The sequence below is a fragment of the Acomys russatus genome, chromosome 27 (genome assembly GCF_903995435.1).
Source record: "Acomys russatus chromosome 27, mAcoRus1.1, whole genome shotgun sequence".
Classification (NCBI taxonomy): Eukaryota; Metazoa; Chordata; class Mammalia; order Rodentia; family Muridae; genus Acomys; species Acomys russatus.
In genome coordinates, this window is record NC_067163.1 from 33,750,650 (window position 1) to 33,759,812 (window position 9,163).

Sequence of the window (9,163 nt, forward strand, 5' to 3'; positions counted from 1 at the left end):
CATGTTTTGGTTGTGACTCTGAGATCTAGCAAGTTCTTATTTTGATGAGGAATAACAGTTTATATTCATATGCAGTATGTCAGCCCCCCCAAAAAACCCGACTATATCTGAGAAAAATTTAAAAGAGCAAAGGAAATTAATTAAATTGGTTCTGCTTGTATTTTCACTAAACAAAATTTACAGCTACTATATATGCTGCCGAGCTAGTTCCTGAGGAAGAATTACCCTTTTCTTGTAGCAACCAGAAAAAAAAAAACCCTAACATTTTTGTCACTGGGTGCTTCTTGCATTATTCTGGACAGAAGAGTTTTGTGGGGATAGATATGATCTGCAGACAGGACTGTTCATATTTTGCAGAGCTGGGATGGGAATGAAGCCATCATCAAGTTCAAGGGATTCAAGATGCTATCATTTCTCAAGAATATGTCCTCAGCAACAGCAAAGGATCAGTTGTTATCTCCGACTCTGGTTTCTTCTAGTTGCTGTGTTATTTTCTCCTTAGTCCTAAGTTGGAGGAGAGGTGGAACTCTGAATTCAGGTGAATTCTTCCCTTGCTAGTGGGATACTCTGATAGTCGTTAGAATTTGAAGATGAACTGGTTACATTAAACATAACACTGTGATCTCCTATCAGTTTGATTTCATGACGAGTTTTGGTTTTAGGCCTCTGAGACGTATGTGGAGCTGCTGAGAAGGCTATTTGGAGCATTGTAAAGCCAGCCTACCATTAGGGCCCTTTACAGTGTTGCAAGTGCTCTTTTGACTTGAAATAGGAGCATAGGAAATGTACACAAACCGGCTTTAACATGAAAGAACCTTTGATCCATTAGTGCAGATATAGACAAAGTAGCACCTTACCATTTACCCGATAAAGACCCATTTAAGCTTTCCACGCTGCCCAGGGACGGGTCCATACGGCGTTGTTCTTGATTCCCGTCGTAACTTAAAAGGGAAGCTTACACAATGTCCGGAGCCCTTGATGTCCTGCAGATGAAGGAGGAGGATGTCCTCAAATTCCTTGCCGCAGGAACCCACTTAGGTGGCACCAACCTTGACTTTCAGATGGAGCAACACATCTACAAAAGGAAGAGTGATGGTGTCTGCATCATAAATCTGAAGAGGACCTGGGAGAAGCTGTTGCTTGCAGCTCGGGCTATTGTTGCCATTGAGAACCCTGCCGACGTCAGTGTCATCTCCTCCAGGAACACTGACCAGCGAGCCGTGCTGAAGTTCGCTGCGGCCACTGGAGCCACGCCCATTGCTGGCCGCTTCACACCTGGGACCTTCACCAACCAGATCCAAGCAGCCTTCAGGGAGCCACGGCTTCTAGTGGTGACTGACCCCAGGGCTGACCACCAGCCCCTCACAGAGGCCTCTTAGGTCACCCTGTCCACCATCGCTCTGTGCAACACGGATTCTCCTCTGCGCTATGTTGACATTGCCATCCCATGCAACAACAAGGGAGCTCACTCAGTGGGTCTGATGTGGTGGATGCTGGCCCGGGAAGTGCTCCGAATGCGTGGCACTATCTCCCGTGAGCACCCATGGGAGGTGATGCCTGATCTTTACTTCTACAGAGACCCAGAGGAGATTGAGAAGGAGGAGCAGGCTGCTGCTGAGAAGGCCGTGACCAAGGAGGAATTCCAGGGTGAATGGACTGCACCAGCTCCTGAGTTCACCGCTGCACAGCCAGAGGTGGCAGACTGGTCTGAGGGTGTGCAGGTGCCCTCTGTACCCATCCAGCAGTTCCCTCCTGAGGACTGGAGCTCCCAGCCAACCACTGAGAACTGGTCAACAGCTCCCACAGCGCAGGCCACTGAGTGGGTTGGAGCCACCACTGAGTGGTCCTGAGCTGCTCTGCAGACACCTGAGCAAAGGGAGAAATGGAAGGAAAATAAAGTCTGTAAAAATTGAAAAAAAAAAAAAAAAAAAAAAAAAAAAAAAAAAAAAGACCCATTTAAAAGGCTGTCCATAGACAAAGCCTAATGAAGAAGAATCTCAAAGCACTGGAAAGGAATTGAATGTTTCTTTTTTCACCTGTAGTACCAAAGAGTGAACCTACTGCCTCACACGGGCTTTGTCCGGTTTCTTCGATTGTGGTTTGCTACCCCATGTGGAGGGGGTCACATAATAGACTACATAGAGGCTGGAAGTCACAAACAATTTGGCAACAGTAAACGTTTTCTCAGTGTGCAATGACTGGAAATTAATTCCAAGCCCAGTGAGTAAGGAATTGGAGGTATTCCTGGGCATGCTTCTACAGCTCAGTTCTGAACATGAAGCGAGCATAATTTGCACTGCTCATTCCATCACAACACAATGGCAGTAAACACAGCTTTGATGAGACTCCAGAGTATATGCCTCTTCACGAATTCAAGCGTCCTTACCTGCTGTCCTCCTACAGAAGACTAGTGGTTTCATTACTGAAAGAGACTTCCCTCATTCCTCGGCACAAATCAAGTTGTTGTGTCCTTTTGGAATACCTGATTGCAGAAATTGCTGATGAAGTTGTTGATTTAAAGTTTCCTAAAAAGCTAATGAATAAAGTTTAGCCTGCAATAAGCAGGGGACTTCCAACAGTTTCTGAAATTGTCCTCAGCATCCTTCTACCATTTGCAGCTCTGTGCTTATGTGGGGTTCTCAGCAATGATAGATATATCAGAAAAACACACTCTGAAAAGCCACTGCCCCCGGTACCAAATATTCAGCCCAGATTTAACTATTTCTGTAAAAATAATACAGCATAGCCATTTCTTTGGTGTGCAAATGTATCTTTCCTTTCAGCAAATGATAAACTGCATGCATATACCAAAGAGTTACTTTAAAATACATGTCTTTAACTGTCAATAAATGTTTGATTTGTATACCTGTTTTATGTAGAACTTGAGCCACAGACTTCCTCTTAGGTCAAAGGGATCTTCAGTGAAAAAAGTTTTAGTAGTTCAGTGCTGGGCATACACTCTACAATTGTGTTATATTCCAAGTCTCTTCTGATTTTTATTTGTAGGCAGAATCTTATTGACTTACTCGGCCTGGTCTTGAACTCACTCTTCGATCGCAGGCAGGCTTTGAAATTGTGGTCCTTGCTGGTTAGCCTCTCAAGCAGTTGGGATTACAGGCTTTTTTGCACCAGCTCAGCTGGGTCTCATTTTTAAAAATGCTCTATTTATGAAACAAGGACTTTGAGGTTGCATTTGCCTAAAAAAAACAAAAACAAACACAAACAAACAAACAAACAAAAAAAACCAAACCCAAAACAAAACACTGACTCTTGGTTGGCAGACATCCCATAATCAAATAAGAGCAACAAATCTTGTCTTCTTTGCATTCATTTTGTGCCTCTGCACTTCTGGGGTATAGTTCAGACTCAGCTCTGCACACATGTATTTAAGGAGAGTCTGTCTAAACTGCGGTGGTATGAGGTAGATGAGGCCTAAATTCACCTACCTCTCCTCCTTCATGGGTGAAGACACCAAATAGAAGTAAATAGGAATTCTGCATTTTAAACCACCTGTTTAAATGGCCCTTGGAAGTCTCCAGTCATTTCCCTATACTCCAATCCCTTTGGATTCCAGAATAAGAAGCCTGGGTGGGTGGCAAGCCATTTCATCATGAGACTGGTCCTCAAGTGGGAGCAACTGTATTATGAGAGGAACCAACCTGGCCTTGGTAAGAAGAGATGGTCGCTCTGCAGAAACAGTTGTCCTCTCAAGGGATCTCTGTGACTGTGAGATTTTCTGAGCCATCCCAGAACCAGAATAGAGATAATGATGAAGCTGGCCACATTTGCCCTAAACTGTCTAAGCCTCTATTCTTCTGGCACCTTTCAGTGTTCTCCTGTATGATTTGAGCCCTCGCCTCACTATGCCGGAAGGTGGAGCTCAGGTGTTTCAGATCTCCCCGTGTAGCTATGGTGGCTAAATCTGTCTCCTGTCTTTCTGTTGTTTGTCTGTTGGACTTCAGGGGCAAGCACAAATTAGTTGGGATTCTCCTGAAGTGGAGCCACTATCTAGAACTCCAGTGAAATATACACTTTCTAGTTGTTGCTGCTGCTGTTCTCAGCACTGGCTAGCATTTAATCCCCTGAGCCGGTTGATATGCTCCCTTGGTTGACTTCTCTGTGAAATAACTTTGAAAACTTACTGTGGACTCTCTTGTTGCTCTTTTCTCCACTTCTTAAGCATGAAAATCTTGGCATGTTGGGAATTTTCAGTAAATGTTTCTGAAGAAATAGTGTTCCAATGATATTTTGCTTGGCTGAGTGCAGGGAGTAATAAATTCTATCGTGTGAGTTTTTCTGATGGCACGCAGAAAAGCTGAAATGCCTAGGCCGAGGTTATCTCTCCTCAGTTTACTCATGAAATCTGTGTACTTAGCAGGGACAGCGGTAGCTGAGAAGCACTGCTTAAATTAGGGGGTTGAATTTTACCAAGTGAATAAAGTTGTAGTTTGGACATAGGTGAGCCTACCTGGCCATTGTAAGCTTCCTGTTAGCTCTTGAAATTCTGTAACCTGTCATTCATTCCACAATTAAGGAAGGGATTTACCATAAAAAGTGCCTAAGAAGTAACAAATATATAAATACACTTATGCTAATTAGTGGCTAGTCTCAGACATTCATTCCACAACTAAAGAAGGAATTTGCCATAAAAGGTTCCTGAGAAGTAACAAATATATATATATATATAAATTTATACTAATTAGTGGCCAAGAGAAGATTCTGATGGTCACAGGAACATGAGCCCTTGAAAAGAAGGCTCTTAAGTGGTGGCAGAATATGCCATCCCAACACACGCCTGTTCCACAAATGGATTTATCTTTTAATTGTTAATCATCAATGGTGAATGATTCTCTCTTAATCTCCATGCACAAATATCCATGTTCAGTGACATAGAAAGCTATTTGCCTCTTGTCTCCAAGCAGGGGAAGGGGACCCTTAAATCTAAATGTATGAGGACCAGCGGACTCAGAGAAAGCTTTTTGCCTCTTGCCCTTTTCCTCAAACTCAGAAAGAAATTCGGCCCCTTTATGAAGAAAATTGACATTTGTAAAGAACATCTCAGCAGTAGAGCTGTCTTCTTACCCAGACAAGTTCTGCACTTTTCTTACAGAGAAAACTCTTATGACTGGCCTCTTTCCCACCTACCAGGATGAACTTTGTTTAACACACATCCACTTCCCTCCCACTCTGTAACTTCCCTCCTCTGACAGGAAGTCCCACCCCACTCCTCCCTTCTTTGACATAAGATAGTATAGAACCTGTATCACTCACTGGCCAGCTGCCCCAGCAGCTTTGTAATAGAATAGCCCAACTACAACCTTTTGTTTTGCTGACTGCTGGGTTACCTCTTATACTCTGAGGGCTTGGTACTGAAGTTTGGACAACAGGGGAGAGTTTCTTTTTCTAAGTCAGTGTATGTTTTACAATTTTAATTCTCTTAATATCACGAAAAAACCTATCTCAAAAAACCAAAACCAACCAAACAAAAAACAAAACAGAACAAAGAAAACCAAAAAGTTAATACAAGAGGACAGTGTACTATTTGAACAGAGTAAGGACTATGTTGATAATGAAAATAACTATGTCCTGACCGTATAAAACTATGTTTGATGACAGACTAAAGAATTGAAATTTGCCCTTTAGGTAGAGCACTTTTGTTTGTTTGGGTTGTTTGGTTTTTTTTGAGATAGGGTTTCTTTTGTAAGCCAAGCTGGCCTTGAACTCACAGCAGTCCTATTTCTGCCTCCCCTGGTATGAGTACTCTGATTAAAAGTGTGTGCCACCATGCCCAGCTTCAAGCACCTTTTTATTTAATGTTAAAGATGACTTAATTTAAATATTAATTGGAGCTGGACATTGATTGGGTCACATACCTGAAGGCTGAGGCCATAGGATGCAGGTTTGATGTCAGGTATTGGTTCATAGAGGGCTTAAGGCCAACCTGTATATAAGGAAAAGCCCTTCTTTAACAAACAATTAAAAAAAAAAAAAAGGAAGAAAAAGACAAGAAATTGAATTTGATAGGGATCCTTTATGGTGTACAGTGTCAGGCATTAACACATCTAAATTCTAAACATCAGAGAATCTCATCCGGCATCTTCCTAGAGCAGAAATGAGGCTGCGCCAACTGTCAGGAGAAAGGTTTCATTGCTTCCCCTCCCTTAGTTCTGACACTGCTTGAATCTATTATTTCTCTCCAGGGTGAGCCATATTTTTTTGTGTGGGATTTTCTGTGAGATTCTCATTAAGATAGCGGGCTCTGAACGTTCTCGCTTCCTACCGTACAATGAAGACACTAGTGTTGGTATTCCACACAGCTCCAAAACTGAGAGTGATTGGAGCCATGCACAAAAGCCATCTGTCAGTCATGTAACTCGCCCAGTGGCTTTGCTCCAGATGGAGCGCAGTGCTGGTGAACTTTGCAGAGACAGCGGGTGAAACTGCTTATCAAAGTGTTTGCTAATTGGTTTCCTGTAATTGTATGCAAACTGTCCCCTTACTATCAGTTTCTGTCGGTTACCCAAGCCTGAGTAGCAAAACGATTGTCTTTCATTAAAATATGAATCACTTCATTCAAATCTAAATTCTGAGTTTAGAGACACTGTTTTTCTCATTTGCTTTTAAGGGCTTTAGGCAATGACCCCTGAAATACAGCGTTTTGACGTAAGAAAATATTTTAAGCAAAAGCAACCAAAAAAACAAAAACAAAACATTTTTTAAAAGAAAAAACCCTGACCACCCCCTCTTACTAAAATGATGAGTATTTTTTTCTGGGTCTTTGAGATAGGGTTTTATTATATAGTTCAGGCTGGCTTTGAACTTGCAATCCACCTGCCTCAATAAACACCCCAAATTGCCAGAATTAAAGGCCAGGATAAGTCCTAATCCTTAGAGTTAGCTCTAGACCTTACCAATCGAGACAGTCCACACAGCAGAGGAATCTTCATATCAATCCTTTTTAACTAGACCTCATCTTCTGACAATGTCCTGCATATATTTACTCTCCCACAAGCAACTTAAGGGGCATTTTCTCTGTACTTTCCTAGGTCTCCAACTTGAGCCCTAGAAATATAATAGATAAAGGGCACCTTAACAAAACGAAAGGCCGGTGGCTGGGGAGATGGCCCAGTGGATAAAGTTCTTGCCTCACAAAGCACGAGGACCTGAGTTCATATCCCCAGGACCCAGGCCAAAAAGCTAAGTGCGGCAGTCAACATCTGGAACTCCCATGCTGAGAATGCAGAGGCAAGCAGATTTCCAGGCTTTCTTGCTGGCTAGCCAACCTGTAAGTGCTTGGTTGAAAGAAGAATTCCAGTCTTAAAAAATATGGAGAGCAATAGAGCAAGACAATTAATATTAGCTCCTGGCTTTCACAAACACGCACACACACATGTACATGCACACACACATGCACAGACACACACACACACACACACAAACACACACATGCACACACACACAAGTGTGAAAGGTGAAAGAAAGGAAGGGAGGGAGAGAGGTGAGTGTATACCCCAACCGTTGTACACACCACTGCTGGCTTCTCACTCTACAGCTGCCTCTGCTGCAGAAAACAGGCCTAAGCTATTTCTATTCCCATGTGTCCTGTCTGTCCACCCATCGGCTACTGCTCTTTCAGAAGAAGCTTCATGAATTAAGTTAGCAAATTGTGCATTGACTGAGGACATTCATACTTTTCTGTTTTATTTATTTATTTATCTACCTACCTACGCATTGATTTATAATTTATATTTGGTTAAACTTTTGTTCATTTGATATTCTTTCTGCTTAAAAAAAAAAACTTTTTATTAGTTCTTTGCAAATTTCACATCATGCACCCCAATCCACCTCACCCCCACCCTTGCGCCCTCCTCCCCAACAGCGGAAAAATAACGCCGTATTGTAGAAGCTGTAGTTTGTAACAGTGTGTCTCACAGTATACCATTTTGTCTACAATTCTTTGTTTGAAAATGTTCATTACAATTGGTCTGGTAAGAGGTTTCTGGTTTCTACTACTCTATCAATACCGGAATCTCAATGGGACCCCTCTCAGATATCCTGTTGTTGCCCTGGGTCATGGAGATCCTGTAATTTTGGATCTGTAGGACTGGTGCCTTCATGCACTCTAAAAGTTCATTGATGGGGTAGATGTTGTGGTGGGCCAATTCAACATCCTGGATCTGTGCTTAAGAGGTATCTGAGCCGGTCAGCCTGATGGCTCTTCCATTCTCATGCCCTCAGGGACAGCTCACTGGCACCCCCACTATCAGTGTCAGCTCTACTGTGCTGCCCAGGTGAGGTGCAGGGCCTGCTCTCCCAAGTGCTACATTAGGTGAGGGGCAGGGCCAGCTCTCCCATTCTGATGATCTCAGGGCCAGCTCTTCTGCCGGCCATAGGTAACCAGGGGCGAGAGGGGGCCATCTCTCTGTTGTCATTTCATGTCACTACACAGCAGACAAATTTCAGAGCCAGCTCTCCCATGCTCGTTCCCTCAGGGCCAGCTCACCTTGCCTCTGCCACCAGGGTCTGCCCTACTGTGCTGCCCAGGTGAGGTGTAGGGCACACTCTCCTGAATGGTGCAGCTAGTGATGGACAGGGACAGCTCTCCTGCTCTCATGGTCCCAGGGCCGGCTTTCCTACAATGCCCAGGCAAGAGTTGAATCCAGTTCTGCACAGCCCTTGGACATCAACATGTCCTTGGGTGGCAGTCTCAATCAGGGGTGTCCCTGTGGCCTTTAGAGGTAACAGATTCCAGCTACTACAGGGACAAGGACCCAGACATGGCCCCTAGTGGCAGCATAGGTCAGGACCACACCATGGTCCCAAGTTCCATCACCAGCTGCTCACATCAGGCTAGTATTCCTCACTACCCTTGACTCCTCAGTTCTGTCTTGCTTAATTGTGCCCACATCATTCTGTCTCTTCTTTCTCCTCCATTTCTTCATGACTTGTTTGCTCCTTTTGGTGGCCCAAGGGGTCTTTGAGTGTCTGGGGTAATCTCAGGAGTGCTATGCCCCTGCTTGTGTAATCAATCATCTTGGGCATGGTCTGCCCCCACCCCACCCTAGGCCTGCACAGTGCCATACTGGTGGTCATTTCAGGCTAGTTCCCTTCTAGGACCCCTGGCTCCTGACTGGTGGCTGTCTCAGGCTCACTGGTTTCTGGG

The 9,163-nt window shown here is 43.9% G+C and overlaps 1 pseudogene; it reads left to right on the top strand.

Moving 5' to 3' along the window:
- The first annotated feature begins 890 nt into the window (after positions 1-890).
- On the top strand, positions 891-1,865 carry LOC127209898 (40S ribosomal protein SA-like; annotated as a pseudogene).
- The last annotated feature ends 7,298 nt before the right edge of the window (positions 1,866-9,163 follow it).